The sequence below is a fragment of the Cyanistes caeruleus genome, chromosome 2, assembly GCF_971803275.1.
Source record: "Cyanistes caeruleus chromosome 2, bCyaCae1.hap1.1, whole genome shotgun sequence".
NCBI lineage: Eukaryota > Metazoa > Chordata > Aves > Passeriformes > Paridae > Cyanistes > Cyanistes caeruleus.
In genome coordinates this window covers 72,291,824-72,317,376 of record NC_141702.1, presented here as the reverse complement: position 1 = coordinate 72,317,376, position 25,553 = coordinate 72,291,824, and the positions used below count along the sequence as shown (strand labels likewise).

At 44.4% G+C, this 25,553-nt stretch overlaps 1 protein-coding gene and 1 long non-coding RNA gene across 22 annotated transcripts in view; both read left to right on the top strand.

Moving 5' to 3' along the window:
• Positions 1-13,406, top strand: part of FAM120B (family with sequence similarity 120 member B) — a 90,715-nt gene extending 77,309 nt beyond the window's left edge. For 4 of the 21 annotated variants that reach the window (XR_015283401.1, XR_015283406.1, XR_015283412.1 and 1 more), the window contains 3 exons: positions 3,497-3,568; positions 9,131-9,330; positions 10,068-13,406. The gene's annotated coding sequence lies outside the window, so the exon portion shown is untranslated. Of the gene's footprint in view, positions 1-3,496; positions 3,569-7,257; positions 8,874-9,130; positions 9,331-9,906 lie in introns of those variants that run through there. The other 17 variants (XR_015283400.1, XR_015283411.1, XR_015283403.1 and 14 more) reach the window with 13 other exon arrangements.
• Positions 13,407-13,796: 390 nt separating this feature from the next.
• LOC147654912 (uncharacterized) lies at positions 13,797-22,832 on the top strand. The gene is made up of 4 exons (XR_015283417.1): positions 13,797-14,037; positions 14,327-14,438; positions 15,383-15,568; positions 15,964-22,832. It is a non-coding gene; the product is annotated as an uncharacterized LOC147654912 (long non-coding RNA).
• The last annotated feature ends 2,721 nt before the right edge of the window (positions 22,833-25,553 follow it).

Sequence of the window (25,553 nt, the reverse complement as noted above, 5' to 3'; positions counted from 1 at the left end):
TGGTCAACAAGACCAAGCTACTGTGCTAGGCTTATCACTTCAATTCCTCCTCAGCTGGTCAGGCTTTGGACATGGGATGGACTCGCTGATCAGGAGTAGAAGCATGACCCTGTAACACAAGGTAGCCAGAGGCTGGTGGTTAAAACAGGAAACCAATGCAAACTGCAAACTGCTTATCACTGACAGGCAGGCAAACCTTAGAAACCTTTAGAAATTGGGTGAACTCACCCATGTGAATTGTGTGAGAAATAAGGATATGCTCTCTGCTAGCCTGCTTTAATCTGCTTCAGGGCACCACAATTTATCGTCTTCCCAAACTCTAAGCCCCTCTCAGTACAGAAGGATGGGCTGAAGTTCCATGGCCGAGGATGCTCGGGACACAGGTGTTGGGGTCAGAAAAATCTCATGGACCTTCTGGGTTTGAAATATGCCTGCCCACAGCAGGTTCTGATTTTATTTTTCTGTCGCTCCACACGTGTCAAATATACTTACAGGTTGGTCCCAAGGGATGTTGCGGGGGCAGACAAGGCTTGGTTTTTTGCAAAACTGTCTTAAAGTTGGACAAAATGTTGAGAAATATCCCATATGTGCACTCATCCAGGAGAAAGGTGTGACACATTAATGTGGAAAACCACGTGTCCTGCTCTAGTTATAGATGGAAGACCTGAGAGAGAACTATTGGAAGCTGAGGGCAGCTCCCAGGACACAGCTGGTTGGGCTGGGTCAGAACACAAAACCTTTTCTCTGCCTTCTCCTGCACCTTACGCTGAGCACCAGCAGGAGCAGCCACTGCTTTGGTTCAGCAGCAATCACCATGCTAACCTTTCATTAGTGTCCAACGCTAATTAGCAAGCCTTGTGCTCTGTTAGGAGCACCAGATAAGTCCTCACCGTTTTTGCCAGGCAGAGGATAACTTTCATTACCTGACCAGATTTGGTAGGTACCTCACCCCTTGCACAGCTCTGTGGCCAGATTGTATCAGCCTGCTGAGCATTTCCAGCCACAAACAAGAATGATCTTGCTTGATTTTGAAAGCCATGACTTGGGCAAAATCCCATTGCTCTTTTCTGATCCATCTTCTGCTGACATCAACTTTATGTCTGAATTCTTTCCAAGCACAGTCAGAAAAACAAGCTGCAGGTTTAAGCTCACCGTGGGCATTGAATTCCCTCTCACACCTTAAAAGCCTTTTGCTTTTCCACAGCTCTGTAGCATCTTGTAGGTCTCAGAGGGGGAATTGCAAGTTGTAAATTTCTTTACCCGTTCCCCTTTCACACTTCTAACAGTGAAAAATAAAATGCTGCCAGCATTTTATTTTTGCAGCAGGGCCATCCCTCTGCCTCTGAATAAACATTTGTGTGAGGGCTCTCATTCTTGCCAAGGTGTTAGGATAACATTCTCATGCTGATTCCCCTGTCCTCCTTCAGCACCCCAGTGCTGGAGGTCCATTTCCGAGGCTTTGAAATGGCCATGCTCTCACCTCATCCCATACACATGGAAATGAGATCAGCAGAAGGAGGGAGCTAGTAAATCCCACGGGGAAGCCAACAGGGCAGGTTAGGAAATTATGACCTTCAGTGTATTGATGGTTGGGTGAAGAGCTCCACATGGACAAAGAGGCTGCAATGAAAACAGAGGAGGCCAAGAGCAGCAGGAGGCAGTGCTGAAGGGCTTGGGCCTCTCTTCCTTCAAACTCCTCTACCCATTTCACCATTGTTTCAGCAAAAGCCAAAGCTTTTCACTGTTGGCTTATTGTTATAAGCAAAGGACAGAGGATTTCTTATCATTAGCATCAATTCTCATTATCACTGTGTGTGTAAGGGTTTGGGTGTAATATGACCAAAACTGTGCTGAGAATCAGCAGGGAAGGTCCTGTCATCGTGCTCATCTAAACACATGCACACTCTGTGTTCCCTGTAGAGGACACCAGGTTCCCAGGCTGCTTTTCATATGGCTTAAACATCAGGTGTTAATACTTTAGTGTACCTTATAAACCCTGGTGAAGATCAGCACTTCTCTCTTTAGTGCAGCAGAGGTGTGTTAAAACCCACCAGGATTTACACACGTGGGCCTGTCTGAAGAAGCTCAGCTGTAAAAATAATTCCCATCACACCTTACAAAGCTGACTGTGGTGTTAAATGCAGCAGACATTTGGTGAAGCACACTCCTGGACAGGACCAAGCAGTTGTTAAGCATGCCAAGAAACAGTTCTCTCATTCAAACAGAGGCCACCAAAATGGTTTTTGAATAAGAGCTCACTGAGTTTTCTTTTCCCTTTCATCTTGCCAGGAAATCCCTGTGAACTTCCCTCCTCTCCATTTGCTTGCCTTCCCCTTTCTCTGCTGTCATTTACCAGCCGGGTTATTTTCTTCAAAGTACCCTCTAAATGTCACAACCGCTGAACAACCACAGCAAATAATGGAAATGCCCTGGTAACCCTTCCCAGAGCACTTATATACCAACGCTGCATAATTTGACCTGCTGTCACTCTTGTTCCCGTTTTTGGGAACATATTTCACAGTAGTGCCAGAGGAAAGAGAGCGGGTTCAAGATTTTGTTCCCTTTTCTCTTGGTCCTCTTTTGATGTAAGACAAACTCTACAAACATGAACTAGAAAAACTCTACAGCCCAAGCCAGACACCCCTCAGAAGGAGTGTGCCAGATAATGCAGCATGTGAGGAACATTTCCATTTTGAGTGCTGTTGTGCATGCTTCACCATGTACCCCTAATTATAAGAAAATTACTTAAAAGTCCTCAGGGACCTCTAAAAAGAATAATCCATAACAATAAAGGGCTTGGATATAGCAAAGATGTGCACATGTTTGAACACAGAGTTTCACCCTGGGAGAGACAATCTGTGATACAGGATTTCAGGCAGAAATCCAACTCTTACTTAAGTTTTTAAAAATCAAGAGTTTTTCAGAGAGCCATGAGAGCTGCTCTTTTGTGATTCTTTCTAATGAATCAAAAGAAGCTTGCTGGAAAGGCCCACGCTGATAGGCATTTAACAATGATAAAATATGTTAAGATACCCTACTTGACTGATCTTGGAATTTCTGTATAATTTCATTCAGTGTTGCTTAAAGTTCTGGTCTCCCAAATGACTTCTTTCTATCTGTTTATTTTATCACTTTGAATTTCACACGATTTTGTATTCAAGGTGTGCCTGAAGCAGTGTCCTCAAAGAAGCTTTTACCCAAGATGAGAAAACAAGTATTGAAGTCAGGACTTAAGCTTTGAAGATGATCTTATTGCAGCCTCAACCAGATCTCTGGATCTAATCTAGATCAGAGCTTTGGTCACTGCCCCCTTTCTCTTCTGCAGGATCAGGGCAGTACTGAATGTATTGTCCTTCTCATTGCAGTTTCCCCTCCTTCCCTCCAGGCCTTTCACTGTACATAATTGGTCTTTCCCTAAACAAGCCACAGGGACCTTATCTCCTGTCACCAGAGAGACACTTCAGACCTAATCTGAGTTACTCACTCTGTTTTACAGGTCAGGAGTGAGCAGAGGTGTCCCCTGCAGCTCCAGAGGTGATGGTTTAGGCACACACTTACCTGTTCACACGTAAGTTCCTTCTGAGCTGCTTCTCATCTGCACCAAACAAAACAGTAGCACTGAGTGCAACCAAGCCAGTCTAGGTTCTGAAACCCTTCATCTCTCATCTCTCAGATGTGGTGCCTGGTATGACATGTTCCAAATCAGTCTCGTGGTTGAAGGGTAACCTTGGGAATATTGCTTTACCTGTCCTCTGTGTCATTATTTCCCAAATTTAAACCCAAGTTCCTGCCTTGTTTGCTGAATTGCATTAGCAAATTAATCAAACTCTCAGAGAAACTCAGAGATTACAGTGACACAAATAGAGCTGGCCAGGAAACTCTTCTCAAACTCTTCAACTTTATTGCACATCAAGATAAAACAATCTTTCAAAGGTTATTTGGTGGATTGGTAATTAAAACAAATACATACATAGAACAAACATCATTCTGACAGTGTCTTCCTATGGGATGTGGATTCACATTCAAATTGTCATTGACTCCAGGGAGGGTCTTGAACCTTGGGTTTTCCTTTCCTGGAAAACTTGAGAATTATGGTACATAATAAAAGCTGGCTGTGTTAAGAAAAAAAAAAAAAAAATCTGACTGGATCTGAACATAGTAAGAACAGGAGGAATGTGATTCATATGTGAAAATTTTAAATATGGATCAACACTTAGAGAGAAGGCAAAGCACAAGGGGGAAGAAAAACAAAGAAAGAAAGAGAACACAAAAAGGCCTGCATATCTATCACCAAATGTGTCTTTTCCAAAGCATGTGGGAAAAAAGCATCATGGAGAGTGCAACACAGCAGGCTAGGTGTGGACTGAATGCATAAACCTGTCCTCAAAGCACTGAGTAGTGAGGTGTGAAACAAACTTAAAGAAAGGAGCGCTATGTCAGCAGCAGCATCAAAACCTAGAGACTAACACAGCCTTGTTTAAGAGAAATTAGAGGCAGGGAGAGAAGGAGGGAGAAAGTGTTGATACACTATAAGATTATCACACATTTCTAAAGAGGTCTGAAAGAACTGACTTCCTGCTGGGGGGTTCCTCTCACACTGGTGTGAACAAGCATCGAACTATCACCTGCAAAGGCTTTATGTGCAAGTGGTGACACTTCAGTATTCACAGCCTGCCTTAGGAAATCCAGGGGAAGCAAAAGAAAGATGAAAACCATGCAAGTCAAAAGGGTGTTGCTCCCATTGTTCTCCTTGCTGCTTGGTTAACTGGGAATCCCTTTGAGCAACAGAGGGGTCACATCTGTCCAGATGTGCTTTTCCTGGTCAGAGGGCAGGGCACAGTGGAAGCAGCTGCACACAAACACCTTTCATGATCATAATACAATGAAAACACCCTTCTTGGCAGGACCAAGCTCTCACAAAGGCAAGTTTTTAGTAGAATATATACCTGCAAGAACACCACCTGAAGAAGATGGCTATTACCCCATGATGTGACAGCACGGTGCCTTTTGCAGAAAAGGCAGGGTTGAAGCTGCTCAGGACTGTCACGAACTTTATGGACTCCTGAGACTGAGCTGCCAAAGATAAGGATGGGTGCATCTAGCCCCTCTCCAGTTAGGGCCTTGGCCATGAGTGCTGCACCCCTGGCCATGAGCTCCTGCTGGTCTCGGCCCGCTGGCTTGAGGACTGAACGTGCTGCTAAGTACGTGAAAACCTGAAGGTGAAGGAAGCCACCTGTGGCCGTGACAGAAGGGACCATGAGCTTCACAGTATAATAGCAATGAGCAGGTAGGGAACCAAAAACAGAGGGGAAAGGAAAATTAGCCCAAGTTCTTGACACCAGGTAAAGTAATTGATCAGTGGGGCCACTGGAGGACTGTGCTGAGCTGGAGAAGGGTGTTAGCCATATCCCTGTGTTTTGCTGAGGGTGTTTCACACCTTGCAGACAGTGCAACACCATGGAGCTCTCCCAAAGGGAGCCTTGCCTTCCAAGGGGCACGGCTATCTCCAGCAGGAAGCAATGGGATGCCAGTCTGGCCCTGCTATTGTACAGTGTAAAGAGAATCTGGAACAAGCAGGGCTAATCAAAACCCCTTATTTAGGTGATACAAGTAACAAAGCCTGGCTTGTTTTCCAGGAAGGGATGTGTGAGAGGGTCTCTTTTGGGGGTATGAGGAGTATGCTCTCAGTGTATGCTTGCTTAGTTTTAATACTTGCTTCTGGTTTGGATAACCTCATTCATTTGATGTCCAATCCTATAAAAAAGACACAAGTAAGGATGAGAACTGACTTTGTGATCCACATCCCTACAATATCCCACAGCGTTTTTCCGAAACAAAAAAGCAGTTCATGTTCTTGATTCTTCTTGGGAGACAAGATGTTGTCTATAACCACCCCCCAAAAAAAAAAACAATCAAGAAAGCTTTAAATGTTTCACTTTTCACTCTTATTTACCCATCCCCAGCAGTCCATTTCTCTTTTGAAACAGTGATATAATGTGTCTGGCAGACACTCCCTAAAGAGCTTTTTGAGCTTGCCTTCCCTGCATTTCAAGAAAAAGTTGTTTTCCCCCTTTAAATGAAAATTCACATTTTTTTGGTCCTCCCTTATTCATTTATTTTTGAGGCCTTCCACCTCTGCTAACTGTGGGAAAGGCTTCGCTTTGCCAGGGTACAGCACGCATTGTAAAAGTAATTCAATTTTACACCATAGCAATGACATGATCAAGGGAACTTTGAGCAGGCTTTGTGACCAAGAGCATTTAACAAGTATGTGAAAAGCTTCCAAAGAGCCCTTGTGAAAGAAAGAAAGGTTATAACAATAGGAGAGGCAGTTTGATAGTGGTAAATTAAGAGTCATAGGAGTGACTCTAATCAGGTTAAGCTTTAAAGAAAGAGAAGCACCTTTATATCTCTTGGGTAGAGGCCTGAGTGCATTAAGAACTGTTGAATTTGTGTTGAGAAGTACACAAATCCCTGTGGCACTCAGCACTTGCTCCTCCTTGGGCTGAAGAATTCGACTTTGCAAGGAGGAAGAGACTTTCTAGGCAGAATAAGTAAAACTGCAGAATTGGACAGAGTACCTTGGAAAAAGAATATTGAGTTTTTGGGGGTTTTTTAGTCAATATCTAGACATCTATAGAAGTTCTTATTTTGTTTGTTCCCTGTGGAAACGTTCTGGCAGTTCCAGTGCAAGCATGGGGAGAGTCTGTGCATAAAAGTAATGATGAACAATTCACTCATGTTACTAGATTTTAGGATCTGTGGAGTCTGAGCCAGATGCTGCCCTGAGCTATACCCCAGTGAAGTGCATCATGTACCACATGCAAGTGACAAATATTTATATATAGCATGTGTATTCATAGGCACATTGGGTACAGTGGTTCTGGGTTTATCATTAAAACTTTGGGCTGGTAAAGAATGTGTGTGGAGATGTACATTTTAATGGAGAGTCCAGCTATCTAAATAAATAACACAGCTACAGACAGACCATCAAGTTCTGAGAGTAAGTTTTGTTGTTTCTCACACATGGCTTATTCAAAAGCTTTTATATATCTGTTACTGTGAAAAATGCTCAGAATTTATTTTGCCCAGGAAAAAGGTTATAACTTGTCTTTGTTGGAAAAAAAAAAAAAATAAAAAGAAAAAAAAAAAGAACAAGTTGGTGCTGCTTCAATTTTGCAATCGACAGAGACACCTACAGGAAGACAAAATTAACACATTGGCATATTGGGTGTTTTCTGCTTTATTTGTTCACAGCTTGAGCCTATTACCTAATAGAGACACAAGAAAATGGCCCATCTGTTTGCAGTGGGCAAATGTGTGAGTAGCACTCTCTGGGGCTGCGTGGGAGAAGGGCTGCTTTTCAAGGACGTATTTACTTTACTCTCTGTTTTCTCAACGGTGTATATAACTCAATACTAAAAGGCTAATTTGTTTAAGAAAACCAAACCTGACTTCTTCAGTTAATTGCTTACAGAAAAGCCGTAGGTATTGCTTGGATTCTGTGTGCTTTGCTGAGTGCGCTGGAGTGGTCTCCGCTCTGCGGCCGGCGAGGATGCCTAAAAGCCAGCAAAGCACTCATTGTTCCTGCCCTGCCTCCTCTGCTGGGGCTGCAGCTCTTGGGAAACATCGGGGATGTGTCAGGAGTGGGAGAGAGATGAAAGTCTGTCTATCAAGGAACGGGGACGAGGCAGCTGGGAGGCAGAGTCTGCTCAGGGGCACGTGGGATTTGGGATATGATTAATGCTTTGGCAAAGTGTTAAGGAGAACAGGATCTGGCAACTGAGAGGAAATGCCTATGTGTTCTCTTGCAACCAGCCTCGAGCCGGAATAGGAGCCTATGCTCGTGCCAAAGTGAATCCAAGCATTTGCATGTACATGAGTGGAAACAGGCTGTAATAGAAAACATGGAATTTGGAGACCAGCATCCTGCTGGACCCGTTCCTCCAGCGGGAGCTGGGTCTACTTGGTAGCTCCTTTTATCCAAGAGAGACGGAAGAGAGTTTTGGTAAACAGCAGCACTCTCTCCAAACAATGTCAGCAGTCACTGCATCTTCTTGCCAGCATCTCCACCACTCAAGCTTTTAAAACCATTTTTAAAACTCCTCCAGTCAGAACCACCGATGCCAGAGGTAGCCTTTACTTCTCTCCAGCCTGCAGGGGCAGAACTGCTTGAAGGTATTAGCTATGCTAAGCCTCTTAAATAACTATTAAACACATAAAACTCTTAAATGCACGCAAATCCTGTGTAGCAAATGGCAAACAATAAGGAAAAGCTGATCAACCATTATACAGCAATTTAATCTATGCAATTTGCATAATTTTGCCCAACAGAAGGAGGCTATGGCAGAATTGCTTTCTGAAAAAAAGGCAGAAATGCTGTACCAAACAGGTAAACAATCAGGAATGAGGATTTTGCAAGTCCTTGGCAAATTCTTGGCATGTGGACAAAGGGAGTGTGATATAATTGCAAGGGATGTGATGAGGATGAACGGAGGAGACAAAAGACAAGTTGAGAGCATGAAAATAAGTAATTTTACAATCAAAATAGGGAATTTAGAACAAAGGTTGAATATGAACCTTTAACTCAGTCCCTCTGTATCACTGCAGTAGGATGAGGTGTTGGCATCCTGTACTTGATCTATAGAACTCATGAGTCCCACAGACAAACTCCCACCTGCAACACTTGTGCATGTGCAGCACCTTCATGTCTGGAGAGATCAAAGGCTGCTGACTTCCAAACGTTCTGCTCTACTGATGGCCACAAGGCCAATGAACCACCAGTACCCGGACTCTGGACCACCTCACAACATAGCCTACACCTCCTCTGAGGCTCCTACAGAATCTGTTTTCTCTGGTTTTCAGTCTGCAAGGTGGGTTTATATTTCTGGTATTATGCCTAGCAGATTGTGGGCTCCATAGCACCGATCTAAACTCACGTGTTTAGTATGCAGATATTTCAGTGACAGGAGCTTTGTAACTTACTTCTGTAAGTAAATACCTGGAAGCTGCATGTCACTGCAGAGCCACCTGCTTAGGGTCAGTCCCTGCACCCCATGAATTTACACCAGGAGCTCATTAACAACTTACTGTTGGGCTGCAAAGAAAGCCTTTTTATTTTTTTTTTCAGGAATATCCACTATTATTTTCCCAGCAATCTGGTGGTCATCAGTGCCTTGCTGATAAACTGGAAATCTTCACCTTCTTCTATCCTCACCTCTCAAATGACCCATGAAAGAGTCTCGGAGATCAAAGAAATCCTCTTCCATCCTTATCCTTCGGACAGAAAAACTGATGGGATTTAGCACCCATGTGGGAATATGAGCATTGGTAACTGGGGAGTGGCAGGGGTAGAAAATGATTGGGGGAGGTGGTGATGGAAGAGCCCAGAAGATGAATTACCTGGGGAGGAGGTGCATACTCAATTGTGGTCTCCACAGCAAGTGTGAGAGGACAGGAGAGAAATTACTTCCTCTGCCCCAAATAAAGATCAAGGAGTATTTGCATTCCAAGGGGTTGGGGTTGTGCACGTACCTCTTTGTCCCCCTTCTTTTAACTGGAAATCCTCACTAATTAATTGCTCTGCAAATTCTGCTTCTGCACATCATATAACTGAAGGGATTGCTTGTTTCTCTGGTACTGACTGCATGTGTTCCTTGCCCTTGTATTTTGCTCTCCAAAGCCAGATGAAAAGTATAAAGGAAGTAGAGAAAATCGGGGGATTCTATGAGCTTTTTAAAAGACCCTTCAATTCCAATGTCTTAAAGTACAGGCATATCTGCTACAGACAAGCAAACAAAATGTCCAGTAAGAGTTATCCATTGTTATTCGTATTTTTTTCCCAGCAATTTAAGGTTTTATCTAGAATTCGCTTAGTAAACTCAGCAACTTGTGGTCTTTTCACAGCACCTTAGGCAGACTAAAGTGGAACTGATGAATAATCAGTGATGCAACAGCTGTTATCCAGAGATAACAGAGGACTTCAGGCTGCAGATGTGCATGGGGTCAAGGGAGACAATGTTGTGCATGAAAAAGTCATACAATGGAGTTCTGTGTATTTTCTTCAGATTTCAAGAACAAAGAAGCAACGACCTTTTGTCTGCTGCTGTCATTCCCTGCTTCACCATTAAGGTAGTTTTCTTTTCTTCTTTTTTTTCCTTAATGGGAGGTATTTTGAAATAGACCCCTGTCAATCATGCCCTGAAAAAGATGAGCCATCTCTGAGCAGAAGCCTTTTAAAAAGTTTAAAAATACTGCATATCAAAACACATGGCAGTAGGGATTTGGATACATGTGATTTGAAATGTATTTATTTCAAAGACAGGTCCTGTTTCAATCACTAAGTATGTCAAGTTTCAAAGGATAAATGAAAAATCAAAGAAAACAAGACTTGTGTACGGTAAAGATCTTTCCAGCCTCCAGCAGTGGTCAGGAGAACTGTGTAAGAACGGGGCTAGCACAGGAAGACAATTCTTCCTATGTATCCTCCTGGTATCCGGCATTCTGTGATTTAAGAATTTCTGAGTTCGCCTTGTATCCTATCTTTGTGTTGAATTGCACTTATAGACCAGTCTTATCTAGCTTTGTTTCTCTGTGTTTATAATTGATACTGTACAGGAAGAGGTAACATTCTCTGTTTGTTTTGACCTTGCTGTCTCATTGTTTCAGGTGAAGCCCATTAATATTTTTACTGTGAGAAGCGCTGAAAAACTTTCCCCTTGTTGCCTTTGTCTGTCACAATGCTACACACCACTGCTCTTGCTCAGTCTGTGCCCTTTCTCAAAGACCCCCTCTGCTTCTGAGCATCCTTGCTCGGTATCCCCCGCTCCTGCCGGTGCGGCCGGGTCGGGAAGAGCGGGATGAGCCGGGCTGTGCCGTCGTGCTGCGGAGCCTGCCCGAGCCACCAGCGGAGGGATGGGGGGCTCCTCACAGCCCCTCCGGCACGAGGAAGAGCCGAACAAACCCCCCCAGCCTCTGCCGTGCCAGGTGGAAGCACGCAAGGACAAATTTGCGCAACGGGGGACGGCTTGCCAGGAAAGGCAGCGCACGTCGCCTGAGGCTGGGCATAAACCTCTGCCTTCCTCTTGTCGGGAAGGAGTGCAGCTGTGAGTTCAGGGGCCCCGGGGCAGAGCCGTGTGCCAGCTGTGGTGTGCCAGCTGTGGTGTGCCAGCTGTGTGCCAGCTGTGTGCCCCGAGCCGGGCGTGCTGCCTCCTGCCAACACCCCAGCCCAAACCTCTCCCTGGAGCTGGCCGCAGGCTGCGCCACGCGTTTGGCTGCCAGTCCCTGTCCCACCGCCCTGCAATTATTTATTTCTCACCTGAGAGGCTTAATGAAGTAATTACGTTCTAACTGATGGGATTTTTTTTTTATTATTATTTTTTTTATTTTATTTTTTTTTTAGGAAGGTGAGTGCTCACAGATCATCTCCCCAGCTAGGTAGGGGTGCGCTCATCCTCCGTGGAGCATCCAGCATATTGAAGGGTCAGAGCTGTGTCGGGCTCAGCTGAGAAATGTGACTGAGAGCACACAGCAGCCATCTTCCCAGCCCAGTTTATTTTTTATGGTTCCCAACCCCAACAGAGGACAATGGCTTCTGTTGCTCTTACAATCCATGGGAAGCTGGTGTTTGACAGTACACTCCCAACACTGCAGTTTTGTTTTACTGTTTGGGTTTTATTTCACTGTCGTTAGGATTGTAGCTCTTTTTTGTTGTTGTTTTGATTTTTCTAATTGCTTTCTCCCCTCCTCCACCCTTCATTCTTTTGGTATAGGACTGCCACTCACCAGCTGTTCACAATTCCTTCACCCCTTCTGTTCTTCACTACCACACTACCATGACATAGGCTCAAAGGACATTTTATTCCTGGCAGGAGACTTCCCACGTCCACTGAATGCATTTAATAAAAATACTTTTCTCTCTCTTTCCTACCTTGGAGAAAATTTAATATATCTGTACTTGTCACAGAATCCAGATTGACCAATCTATTGTCCTCAAACTGCCTAGGTTTGATTTCTTCAATGGTTTTAAATCCTAGAATGACTCATTTTTCTCTCTTCTTGATAGAACAAGCTTATCCACAAAGTGAGTACTCAGTAAGTACTTTTCAACAAACTTTTGTTCTTCACCTCATAAATCTGATGTTTAATTCCCTACTCTTTCCATTTTGCTTTGTGTAATAGGATTTTTTTTCTAGGCTGAAACTTTCCCAAAAATCAGCACATTCACACACATACCAGCAACTGGTACCCAAAAGAGAAAAACTGGGATGACATTGTGAAGCAGTTACAGCAGAGTTGTCAGCTGAAGGAAGGAGAAGAGCTATCACTGGGTGATGTGCAGAGCATGGCAACTCCCACTGTTGCTAATAGGAGAAGAGGCTGCTGAACTCTTCTCAGGAATGTAGTTTCAATTTCTAATTGAGTTATTTGTACACTTGTTAAAGAACTCATCTCTTAGGGCAGCGACTCTCAAAGACAATAATAGTCACCAGGGAAATCATTGTAGCCACAAGAAAAAAACTTGCTCCGATTGTTCACTTGTTTTGATTTTAGCCATCAAAACTGTGGCCACCATCAATTTATTGTGATCACATGTCACACCTGCTTGTCTGGGAGTTGCTGGTTTGTCCTCTCTCTCTTTTAGGCTCTTGGAGCAGGAGTGCCCAAGGTGCAGTTTAATGGACCACATCAACTCATCTGCAAAGCCGTTCTAACACACGTCATGTGAGTTCTATGCCACATGAGCCTTGTGTCTCTCCTGCTTTGAGAAGGAGCATGGAAGGACTGCAGGGTGCTCTGTGGCTCCAGAGGAAATGAGGACCCATCACACTGACAGACCATGTTTGCTCTCAGAGCAGGTGTCTGTCAGTCTCCACTCACAGGTGACCGATGCCTCCTTCTGTCTGGGTTCTCTGCCCTTGGTTTGCGTGTTCCAGGTGCATCCTTGGCCTGTGGAGCAACCTCACAGGCATCAAAACAACCCCAAAACCTGTTTTTCTAAGGAAACAGCCATGCCAGACTGCAAAAAAGACCATAATCCAAGGGTCTCTCACAGCCAGATTGACTCAGGCCTAATGCCCTTTGAAAAAAGATCCTGCTGATGAGATGGCTTCTTTTTCATTGCTGATGGACAATGACAAAAATAAACACATCAAATAAACTTATTTTCCAAAGGCAAAATTTCACAAAAAAGATGCCACATTGGTTTTTATTAGTCTTACTACTTTCTTGGCTTTTCCTTTGGTCGTTACCCAGCTTCTGGAGGAGCCAGTGCACAAGGAGAATCAGGAACGTGTTTCTGTGATGGGAGCTGAAGGGCAACATTTTCCCTGTTTTATTGCACAATGTACTACACTGTTCCCTTACCATAACTGTTCCTCACATTAAACAGTTTCCTGTCCTGTAAATGTTCAGCTTTGTATTATTTTTTTTATTATTTACCAGCATAACATCAAGCCCTCTGTTTTAATAGCCTCTGCCTAAAGCCCAGCTCTATAGAAGCATTTTCTGGTATGGCTTAACAGGTGGTTCAAGACCTGCAAAATTAACCCAAAAGAGCAAAAGAAACTTAAGAACTTTGCTTTAAGAAAAAGCATTGACTATGGATAAATATTAGCAATATCCTAACAATGAGATAAGAAGGTATTAGTTTGCTACTGTATGAGAACTGCTTGGAAAAGGAAGATGGGAACCCTGAAACTCCTGAGACATGACCAAGCAGTCAACCAACACTTAGAAAAACTGGAGCCCAGGTGAAGTGAGACATCCAGGAAAGGCTGCAGCTGAGTTGAGTAAATGCTGATGAAGGAAAGTCAACAACAACCTGGGTAGGCCAGAAACAGCAGTGGGAAACAGACTCTGCTTTTGGGTTTGGGCTCATCACAGGGTGAAGCTGTTTGATACTCTCTGTAGAGGAGGTGAAGGCTCAGGACCAGTGAAGCTTGGATCAGGAGATGCCAAAGGCTGGCATCTGAATTGCTGTGTTTTTGAAGGAGAGTTTGATCTTTCTGGCATTGTGAACCCTTTCAGATAGTCCAGGTACATGTGCAAGATCTGTGTAGGATAAGTGCAAGGGGCTGGATGTGCTCTCTCTGCACAAACCTGCAGTGCAGCATGCAGGGTGTGTCTGTTGCTGCTTGAACCTCAGTTTGTCCTCTCCATGGAGGATGAATGCTGGGGAATCTCCAGGGTAGATGGGGTGAAGGTACCCAGGCCTGCAGCATCTGCAGTGGCCACTCGAGGTTCCTGTCCTGCCTGTGGGTTATGAAATGGTCACAGTAAAACTGAGCAAGGCTTCTAAGAAAGACAGGTGCTGCATTTATGGCAGATGACTCTGTTTGCTGGTGAAGAAGGAGCATGCTGCCAGCATCAGAATCTCTGCTGTGCCTCTCTCCAGCTGCTGACAGAGCCCCTATTCTGCTGCCTCTGGCTCTTCTCAGGTAGGTGCTACATGTCTGCAAAACACCCAAGTGTCTTAAGTCCCTCAAAGTCTCACTTGTTCCTCCATGATGTGTAGAGGCTGAGTTCAAGAGATCAGGAAGTTACCTCTGGCCAGATGGGACTTTGTGCCCAGATACTCCCCAGGGATGAGGAAGGCAGCCCTTCCTTCTCCTTTACTCTCAAGCAAAACAAAAAAACAGGGATTACTCTTTTTTATGGGTCATGTCTGTTAAGACAGCCAGCCCAGTTGTGTTGGGCACTGTAAATAAGGCTAAAGAAATTTAGAAGCTTCTAACATGAGGCAGTAGCTAAGCACATGTTTTGATATGGTTGTGGTTTTTTTTTTAAATCACTACTTTCTTTTTATTTTTTTAATAAAGGAGCCACTTATCTCTAAGTCAAAATCCCTGTGTTCACATCCCTCCCCCACCCCAAACAGAATGTAATGAAATGAAGCTGGGTCAAAATACCTTTGTGATACTTCCTAAAATGCCATTAAGAACCCATGTCTTCTATGGCAAGTCACTTTTAAGGCTGAGATGTATATCTGTTTGTGGGATGCTGTGGGCCAGTATTTGATGGCAGGTCTATTCCAGACCACAGAACTGCAGCTTCAGAATCTTCAGCTAAACAAATTCACCTTTATCCTGAACAGCTTCTGCTTTCAGCAGTGAAGGCAGCTTACATACTGTGAAACTGCTGAAGGAAACCCAAAACCTAGAAGGCTTTTTTTCCCTAATAATACTTCAGTTCAAAAATTCACCAAGCCAACAGCAACATAAGGGCACAGAGCAGTAGCATGTGAATGCAATATAGGGCATTCTCAGCTATGACATGATCTGCTCTGTTTCAGAAAAGATAAAGGTTTCTGGCATTTTAAGCCCAAATCTGATTTTACTAGCTCTGTTTTATCTTGAATTCACTGTTTTGCACCTATTTCTAGCACAAATGTGACACGCTGATTAGAAGAGACAGCTGTGCTGGAGAAACTACGGTGCAAAGTAATCGTGTACGCTGGCTAACACCAGGCACAAGGGAGAGTCACAGCAGCTTGTTTCTGAGCTTATCCTAAATCCTTTGCTCCCCCAGAAATGCCAAGGGCTTGTGGTCAAAGCTGGCCTTCTTCCAGGTGAGGAGGGCATTGGGGTGTGGGGCCAGCTCTGCCAGTACCCCAGGGTTCATCTGCACAAGCGGCAGGGCTGCAGCAAGCCTGCCCTTTCACACGAGGGAGGGAGCTGGGGGGATGCAGCCTCAGTGCTTGTCAATCCATAGATGCACGACAATATTTTATGCTCCTCTGGCAGATTTGATTATGATCAGCTTTGTTTTCAAGTACCACTGTGGAGATTTGTCATCAACTTCTTCATTGCATCGTCACTCTGTCCTCCTCCCCTCCCTGCCCTCTGCCCCCTTATTGGTGCCCCTCCACCTCTCCCCTGCTCAGTCGCACTCAACAAGACATTCTGAATTTTCCATATCTATTTTTTTTTTTTCTTTTCCCCCTCTTTTGTCTTCTGGTAACAGCGTTTGGCATTTCCCGGACAGCCCGTACTCCATAAGGCCTCAGTGTCTGAATACGAGGACGGCTTGAACGTTGCCTGCTGAGACTGAAGAAGAACTTGAGTTAAAATAATCCTCTCTTTTGTTCCGCTTGGGTTGCTTTTTGTTTGCCTGACAGATGTTCGGCCCCTGTGCGTGTGCAAGGAGCGGCTCCTCCGCCGGGCCCTCTGATCCGCCAGCTTATTGATTTCTGCCTATCTGTGCGGCTTGTCTCCAGCCCTTACAGATGCGAGGGCTGGGGCAGCAGCCCCTCTCCTTCACACACAAATAGGGCAATCCTCTATTGTGAGGGGGGCCAGCGGAGGAGAGCGAGCCTCACTCCCTCTTGAGCCATTGTGACAAATTCGGGCGGGTTTTGGGGGGCCGAGGGCAGATAGGCGCGAAGCACCGACGGCTGCGTCCTGCCAGCTTGCGCTCCTGCACAGGTGCTGAGTAAACGGGAAGGAAGCGGCTGCGGGCACCAAGGCCTCAGAGCTTTGCACTGTCCCTGTGTGTTATCTCAAGTCCCTATTTCAGCCATTTTACTGGGGAATGTAAGGATCAAAGTTGTGGCCAGGAAAAGTCTTGAAAACCGTGGTTTTGCTCTGCTCCCCCTAAATGGCATTGCTGTCCACTGCTCCGAATTCCACTGACTGGACTAACCATGAAACCACTGCATGCAAGACTTCCATCTTGCAGTTAAGGGCCTTGTAAGCCACATGTAATACTTTTCTTCTATCTTGTTTTATTTTTTGTTTCGGCTTGATTTTTTGCCTCCTGGGAAGTGTGTCAGGGTGCAAGAGAAGCTCACTGCAGACCTGTGCAGACCGCGTTTTGGCATACAGTTGCAGGCTCGCTTTGCTGCTGACAGCAGCTTGGCTTTTGTTTAACCCTTGACATAAGTCTGCAGAGGTCTGACCTGTCAGAGCTCTAATGCTCTGGATGGAGTGTGGAAAAGGAGGCAGTTGTTGTGCAGCACTCAGCTGTCTCCCCTCGTTAAGCCCACGTCCCTGGAAAGCAGTCATTGTGCGTGCTGCCCACCACATCCCTGCGACAGCAGCTCCGCACTGCTGTCTGTGGTGCACGTGCATAGAGGATGCACTCCCAAGGGACACCCCTTTCTCTGGGGTTGGGACAAAGGCCATAAGAGCAACTCCAGGGTGCGTGTCTCCCGCCAAACTTTTGCACCTACAGTGAGTTTGCAGTCTGCAGTGCAGCTCTTTCACTCTGTGCCAAGTTGCTCTGCCTCGTTTTCCCTCTCTCTGAAGCACATCATTTGTTGCTGTGCATATCAGAATCTCTAGACCTATGACTCTGTGGCCTCTGGGAATGGCACATCCTTTGGCTTCATTGATGCTACCAGGCACCAGGTTAGCATTTACTGCACTAGGTTATCATTTACTGTCACAGTAGCTGGGCACCAGTTCACTGAAAACTGCCTAGCTATGTGTTAGTGATCTGCTGCTTGACAGAATATTTTACCCCACAGAAACAAATACAGACATGTTAAGTGTTGCTCTTTGCTCTCAAGGGTTGGGGTAGCTCAGTTTGCGCTTGTTAAGGCAAAATTCCCACTCTGACATGTTTTGGTCTGTTGGATCTTACTGAGAGGCTGTCAAGAGCTGGCAGAGGTATTTTGCCTGGTGTCAAGTGATCTATACCAACATGAAAAGCAGGCAGAGAGTTTTCAGCCTGTGGTGGCCTGTGTTGCACCTCCAGCTATGTTATGGTGCCTGGATCTCAGGTTGAAACCACAGTATGGTGCCTCAGTCCTTGAAGGATGCTTCCCACCAACATCTTACTGGGACAGGGCTCAGTCAGAGCTGATGACAAAGGAGGTGGCTCTGTGCAATATCTCTTTGAATAATGCCTAGCAGTAGGCTGGGAAGAGAGACTTGGACAGCATATATGGGGCAGAACCAACGTTCCACACAGTCACACGAGCCCCTGCTACCCTCAACCCTCTCAGTGTACTTCAGCATCACAGGGGTCCCCTTTAACTCTCATCAGTAACAGGAACAAAGTGTCTTCTCAGCAGTTGAGGAATTGAGATTTCCCTTTATCATCCCTGTGCAATGCAGTCCAAGAGGGGTGTGTTTATGGGTCTTTAATTTAGGGAAAATATCTTTGACAAGCCAGAGTGAATTCTGTAGCTAGTGACTTTCATTACTCTGTTAGTCTTGGATCCTCCTTGACACATATGTAAAAATAAGGCAAAGTGGCTCATTTAAAAAGAAGAGCTTTGTAAAATGCTCTCTCATTTGACAAGCAGGACCTTGCTGTGCCTGTGGGACCTTCTATTTAATGTCTCTTTCAGTGTCAGCTGGAGAGGACTGTAACCACTGAGAACTGCTCAATGCACACTCTGCAATGGAAGTAGTACCTTGGGAGCATCACCCAAACACTCCATTGATTGGATTGTGTCCTAGTGACATTTAAGGTGTTGGGCTCAACATGCTGAAAACAAGTGAGACCTTGCCTGTAGCAAACTGTGGGGATGGCCAGACTCCTACTTCAAACCTGGAGGGACAGCAGGTGATGTATAAGCTGGTACCCAAGGGAGGATGAAGAGACTAAATTCCAAAATCCATATCCCTTGATCCTCTGCAGGGATCACACCTGCAAGTCAGGGTGTGGAGTGGTAAAAATTTCCTCTAGTTTTCAGGAAGGAAATGCCTTGTGGGTATAAGTGGATCAGTGAATACAGCCTGTGTATCTGTAGGACAATATAACACAGTGCCTGGCACAAGGGATTTTATACATGTGCAATTTTTGCCAAGGCCATGCTGTAAGTCTCTGTAGGCTCTGTTGGACCAATAATACAGTGGGAGTTATGTACAGCAATTGTCTTTCATAGATGGTACCTGAAACCCATGCTGAGTGTTAGAGAGGGAAAAATCAGTATTTGGATTAATTCCTTTCACTTGTTTCTGCTTTACTCTCACCACCCTTCCCCTTGCTCCACAGCCTGTGGGTGATGTTGTTGTTTGCAGGGCTGTGTGCGAGCTATTCTGTGACTTTTCTTTAATAGCAGTTCTTTGAAATTCTGCTGCTCCTGTAATGGGGGTTGAGCGCGGTTGCGTCACTGTTGTGATGGTCTGTCAAGCCATTTAATTGGTTTGTCTCATTAAAACTTACAATTGGCATTTACAAGGCAGCAGTCCTGTAGTCCAACACTGTAGCTGGAGCCACACTGGCTGACCAAGCGCTTGCACGTGGCTTTTGGGATGTGGATGTGGATGGAAAACTGTGAACTCATCCCACAGCTCCTAAGATAAAGCTTGAGTGTATCAGACCACCTCTGACTTCACCTCCTTTTTAGTGAGACTAACTGGAGGAATCCACTTCAACAAACAGGTGGCTTTTGATCTCCAGTTCAGAGCCAAGACTGCTGGGATCTCAAACGGGACACTCAAAGGCCATCCATTAGTTGCTGTTGGATATATTAGCCTGTTGGATGTTCTTTAGTTGGCAAGAGTGTGAGGAGGAAATGGTGCAAGGAAAAGGCAGATTTGTGTAGCCTCTGATAGAAACTAAATTCTTGGAGTAGTTCCAAAATATATTTTGGCTTTGAAACATGGAAACATTCGTGGAAACAACCCTCTACCTGTGCAGGTCAAAACATTAGTTAAAACACTGCAAATGCATTCTCTTATGAGAAATCTATTTTTTATTTTATTTTTAAGCTGAGCCAACTAGTCAAAAGGACCTCACTTACTTCAGGAGCCTGATTCATTGTCCTTTTTAAATTTAAGTTGCAATCACGACTTCTGGCAGCATAGTTAAATTTGTCTGAGAGCACGAATTGGAGTTCAGAGCTCTAGGTTTGTGCAGAGAATGAATATCAGGGTGGCTTTTCTGATAACACTGGGCTTAAACTAAACCACCAGAACCTCCTGTTTAATGTTTTTATGGGTTAAATTAGGCATGTGAATACCAGCATACAGATAGTGCTTTGGCCACTGTAACTCCCCAGCTCCTCAGAGAGGAGCATCTTGTCTGTTTGGTGCTTCACTGTGCTTGATGGAGAGTGTTCCTTTGACAGAGAAGCATCTTAACAAAGGTAAAGGGCACCACAGCCACTGACTTTAAAGGCTGTAGAGCCAAACAAAATACATTGAGTGGTTTAGATGTAACAGCCTGCACTGAATCAGGAGTCTCTATTCAAGGCTGTAAGCTCAAGAGCTCTGCACTGAGGGCCTGGAGAAATGAGGGGGAAACGAGGTCCTCCAGTTCCTGTGGAAATGCTTTTGTCTGCAATTGAGCTGTGTACCAGCTGAAAACACTCTGCATCACCCTTTAAAATGTTTTCACTTCAAATTTTGTGGGTTAGCTTAGGGTAAGCACTTCTCTTGGCTTTTGAGAAATGCCAAAAAAATCTAGACTTTGTGACTTATTTTAAATCAGAGAATGAAAACACATTGCACGGCCCTTCCGAAGACAAATTATCTTTAATTTTTAAAAATCTCATCTAATTGTCATTAATCAAGCCATCCCCTCTGCTAATAAGATGGAGGCAGGGAATGGAATGCCATTCCAGCTCAGGCAGCTGTTGTGCATGTCAACCAGTTTCCAAACGCTTGGCAGAAGTTGTAAATGCAGTTCTAATGAGATCGGCTTGTCTGCAACTAGCAAACACATACCAGCCGCACCAAAATGTTTGTTTGCTGTGGGACTAAGTGGAGATTGTGTTCTGCATTCAAGGGTACGTGTCAAGAAAAGTTCAGATCAAGCACAAGGCAGTGACACTGGAATGCAGCTTTGTCCAGAACGGTCACTTATATAAACCCTGAAAAAAAGCCTCCACCTCAATTCATGGTTTTTGTTTGTGTGTGAGGGGTGTTTCCCCATCAGGACTCTTGACTTTCTGGTATCTCAGTGCATGAGGTTCTCTGCAAAGGCCACATAAGCAAGATACAAACAGAAGTGAGTTTGCTACTGGGATGTTTGAGGATGGGCTCCTGGTAGGGGACCAGCTTCCAAGGCATTCTACAGCACCTCTCACCTGCCAGGTACCCACAGTTGGTTACGCCTCCATCAGCTGCCCAGGCTGGAGAGAAGCCTGGCTGGCTGAGCCTCAGCTGAGCCACCCAGGGGCTCCAGTGTGGGGGTGTAGCCTTGAAAGAGCAATGAGCAGCTCCATCATCCACCCAGCCTGACTGCCAAGCTCATCACAGCCAGTTCTACAAAGCCTGGTCAAACAAAGGATTGGTCCAGAGGGGCTGCAATCCTTCTCAGCTGAGCCACTTCAGCGGGCCAGGCACTGTGGGTGTCACATGCCCACAACTGGGTGGGCACCTAGGTGAATCAGCACATTGGTGACTTCTTGTAGAACCATCAATGAGATCACCAAACCTGTGTAGCTACAGAAAGCTAAGTGGCAGAAGTACGTATGTTTCAGAGAAGCCAAGTCTCAGGAAAGTCAATAGCACTTTGCCTCAGCCGTGAAGTATCTATGTAACACCACAAACTTCGACACCTTGTTCCTTTTCCTCAGCACAAAAGGGAGTCCTGTTTTTTTTAACTTTCCTTTTATGGTTCTTTGAGCTTAAGTACAAAGGACTGGTTAAATTTCTGGTACCGTGACTACTCTCTTGCCAGTAGCCCTTTAATCTGTGTCTTGTGCCAAAGAATATTAATTATTGTAGGCTACAGTGAAGTCCATCCCTACCCCCACTTGAGCCTCTGAAATGAACAGTGAAGTTGAACTTTGCCAGCAACTGTTAGGAAAGGGGCCAAGAACAGCCTAACAGGAAAGATACTCAGGATTTTTTGTTTGTTTTTTCTGCTAAACCATGTTTTTGTAATTATGAATACTTTGTTGAAATTGCTTGGAAAAGGAAGTACACAGAAAATGGTCCATACAATTAAACCAACTACATGTTAGTGTTGAAAGAATATAAAACTGGTCTCACTCCGTTGCACTCACACAGACAAAACCCCTTCTCAGAAGGAATTTGGCTTGAGAAGAGAGATCTGGAGACAAATCTTAGTTAACTTCAGGCCCATGTGCCTTATTGTCTGGTTTACGACTGCCCCAAATGGCCTAAAAGCAAAGGACATTCACACTAAACAAAAGCAATGGCTGAAAGAGAGAGAAAAGAGGAATTTGAAAGCTGTCATTTCCAAATTCCTTCTATGCAAAAGTTGGTTCCTGACTTTTGATAAGGAGCCCTGAATAAGGCAGCAGTTACTTTATGCTCCTAAAAACTATCTTCAACTAGACTGGAGAGAAGCAGGACTACTTTGTTTTGCTTGGATTCGTGTGAATGCTGCTTTTATCAGTCCCCACTTGCTCCTGCCACCTTTCCCCAAGTTTAGGTTTGTAAAATCCAGAATTGCTAAACAGAGAGAAAAAAACTGCCAAAGCAGCTTTCTAGGATGTATGATTACAGGGTATCAAAAAGGGTTTATCAAACATGGGAAATTAAAACTTTATCCCCTAAGTAAATAAATACTTAAGAATATAAAGGACTGAGATGCTGTAGGGCCACTTCAAACTACTGTACTTCATGTAGTGTTTTAAAATTTCTATTTAAATGGTTTTCTCTAGTCAGCAGCCTGGTTCTGGCTCCCATCACACTAAGGCCTATGTAGTGTTACAGGAATATATCAGTGTAAAAGGAAAAACATCACCCTAGAGTAAGAAAGCTTGGTATTTGGTTTATATAAAAACATCTTATGATTCAGCCTCAAGAAAGTTTTGGTTTTCGTTAAAAGAAAATTAAACTTATCCCTGACTGATATAATGAACCAAGCTTTTCACAGCATACATGCAATATTTATGTCCTGTCAAACACTTTCACTTTCCGTAGTAACAAGCCCCCTCTTCGGTACAGAAAATGGATTTGATGCATAAACAATATTGCTGAAAACACGTCCAAAATTAGTAAAGAATACTTTGCTTTACAAACCCAGTTTCCAAGGCTGATTGTGACCTTGTAGAGTCCCTTACACAAGCAAGGGCACACAGCCATTGGCCGAGATCAAAATAAAACCTTCCATCTCCTCCACAAACCGTCCCACAAAGCGCATTACAGTGGGACACTGGGAAGTATGTATGGCTATTTCCACTCGCGGGGACATGTGCCGAGACCTGCGACAGCGAGCAGCTATTGCCACCTTAGGGTGGCCCTTAGTACTGCTGCAGGTGAAGTGGAGCTGCCTGCTCCTGCTCTTGTTGTACATCCTTAGAGCTAAAAGGGTTATCCCAATCCTGCAGAGCACCTCTCTCTTGAAAGGTACACACAACATTTTTAAAATTAATAAAAGGTTTTCAAGATGAGCATTTTCGCCCTCCCTCCTTTCTCTTACATAAAATTGTATTGAAGATGTCTAATCCCTGCCCAAGCAGATCTGCCAAAACCAGCCCTTTGCTTCTAGCACCCCGAAGTGGAATTGTTACAATTGTTTTGCCTAGGTGCCTAGACAGTTCTGTAACCAAGTAATGCTCAAAATGCTTCATAAACTGTCAATTTACATTATAGGCACAGTGCTAGATGAATACTAAGCTGATTTACACACAGGAAGTACAGGAACTAAGGAGAGCAGCAGAATCAGGCCCTTTCCACCTTGCATCCTGAGGTGATGACAATCTTCACAAAGCTATGGAATGTGGTGGATTAAAAAAACCCCTGCCTTTCATCCATAATATACACCTGACATTTGTTTTAATTCTTTAATACTAATAAGCAAGTAACTTCTAGCTGAGCAGCCTGTGAATACTTTTGTACTCACACACCTCCTGTCACTCCTGCAATTCCTCACTCTGAGCACAAGCAGTGATGGCATCATGGCAGGGCATAACTGGAAAGTCAAAAATGTGGGAAACAAAGCTCCCCATCTCAGTGATTCCAAACCCATCCACAAAGGGAAGGAACACTGTGCTACACTCCTTGGTGAGAGAAACTTGGTATTTTCAGTCCAATGAGCCTGTGAAAAAGCTTCCTTTCCCTGCTGGCTCATCAGCTAGATGTATTCTGCAGGGAAATCTGGAAAGGAGACAAGATGGCCATCTCACATCAGTGCAAGTGCACCAACACAGACTGCGGGGACAGACTGACACACCGTGTTGGGAGAACAGGTACCTGCTCTTGTACCTCTTCTGAGACTGCAAATGACACCTTAAAATTCTAATCACCTTGTGTTTCTCCTGAAAGAACTTAAAAATGCAAGCCCAGCCACATTAAACTAAAGCCACTAATTCCTAAAATCTGGCAACATGCATTTTTTGGATGTAAAATCCACCCTTAAATATAAGAGCGGCCGAATTTATCAAAACTTTTGAGTTTTGATACTGCAGCTCCCCTACATATTTGGCATCCTGCATGAGCATTAAATCAGTTCATGTAGAAATTAGATAGTTCCCCTTTTTTGTTGTTCTTCACTGTTTAGACTTTATATATTGCAAACAGACCTGTCCCAAATGTAGGCATGTCAATTTGTTACCCTCTCCTGCTTTTCTCTGCAACTGAAACACTATTTAGTTTCAGCAGATTTCAGCAACTTTGCATAAAGCTCTAACAGCCTATTGGGAAATGCTTGAGCAATTCAACATAAATCTGGTATCAAAGAAAGCAGAACTTAGGGTGCTTTAACTTAATTTTATAGATGTTACAGTGCAGGTATTAATTCAGTATTGCTGATTTGTATTTTAAAGAGGCGCAGGCTTTCTGTTCTTTGAATTATTGCATTGTGTGCCATTTGCTCTGTACAGACAGCATACAGCTACAATCATTACAATCAACCTTGTCCATCCAAGACGACTTTTGAAAATGTTAAACATCCCCTTAAGACACTTGAACACGTCTGAAGTTCTGACTTGCGTGACCCAGTGACCTCAGCCACAGCCTTACTCAGACTGGGATGCTGTGTGCCTTTCTTACTGCCCAAGCACCCAGGAATGAGCTGCTCCCTCCTTACCCGGGCCAACACTGGCACCCAGTGGTCAAGCGCCCTCACAAACACTTCGGGAAAGTTTGTGGACTTCCTGAACATAGCCAGAGCCTGTTTAAAAGTACCAGTTGTTCGGTTACTGAGGTTCAAAATGCTGCCCACTATCTAAACTGTCTAGGAAGCCTGAGACTGCCATCTCTGGTGAAGGCCAGCCAGAGCTAGGAATAAAGCACAGCACCCAAAATGCCACAATGAAATCAGCCAGTCACATCCAAACAGGAGACAGTGTTACCATCGGGTCAAGCGTGTCAGCAAAATTGTTCTTTTAAGGAACGAGTATGCCACCTAAAGCAAAGATATTTTACAGGTCTTTTTCTAAAGAGCCACAGACTGTGAAAGGAGTCTTGGACAAGAAAAAATGATATTGCCCTTGGTGAGGCAGCTGTTTTTCTAAAGGTCCTAAAACTGAAACCGATTTCCAGGAGTGTGATACAGCACATCAAACAAACTACACTTGATGCAATTTCCCACGAATCAAAAGCAGCAATTGGGCTAACAAAGGACCCAGGTGTTAAAAGGCACTTGGGAATCCCCATTCTAGCGTTATTTTCCATCAGTAGCCACAAGGGAACAATGCTTCAAATTCTGGGCATCAACCAAACAAACAGGCAGAGGTGAGC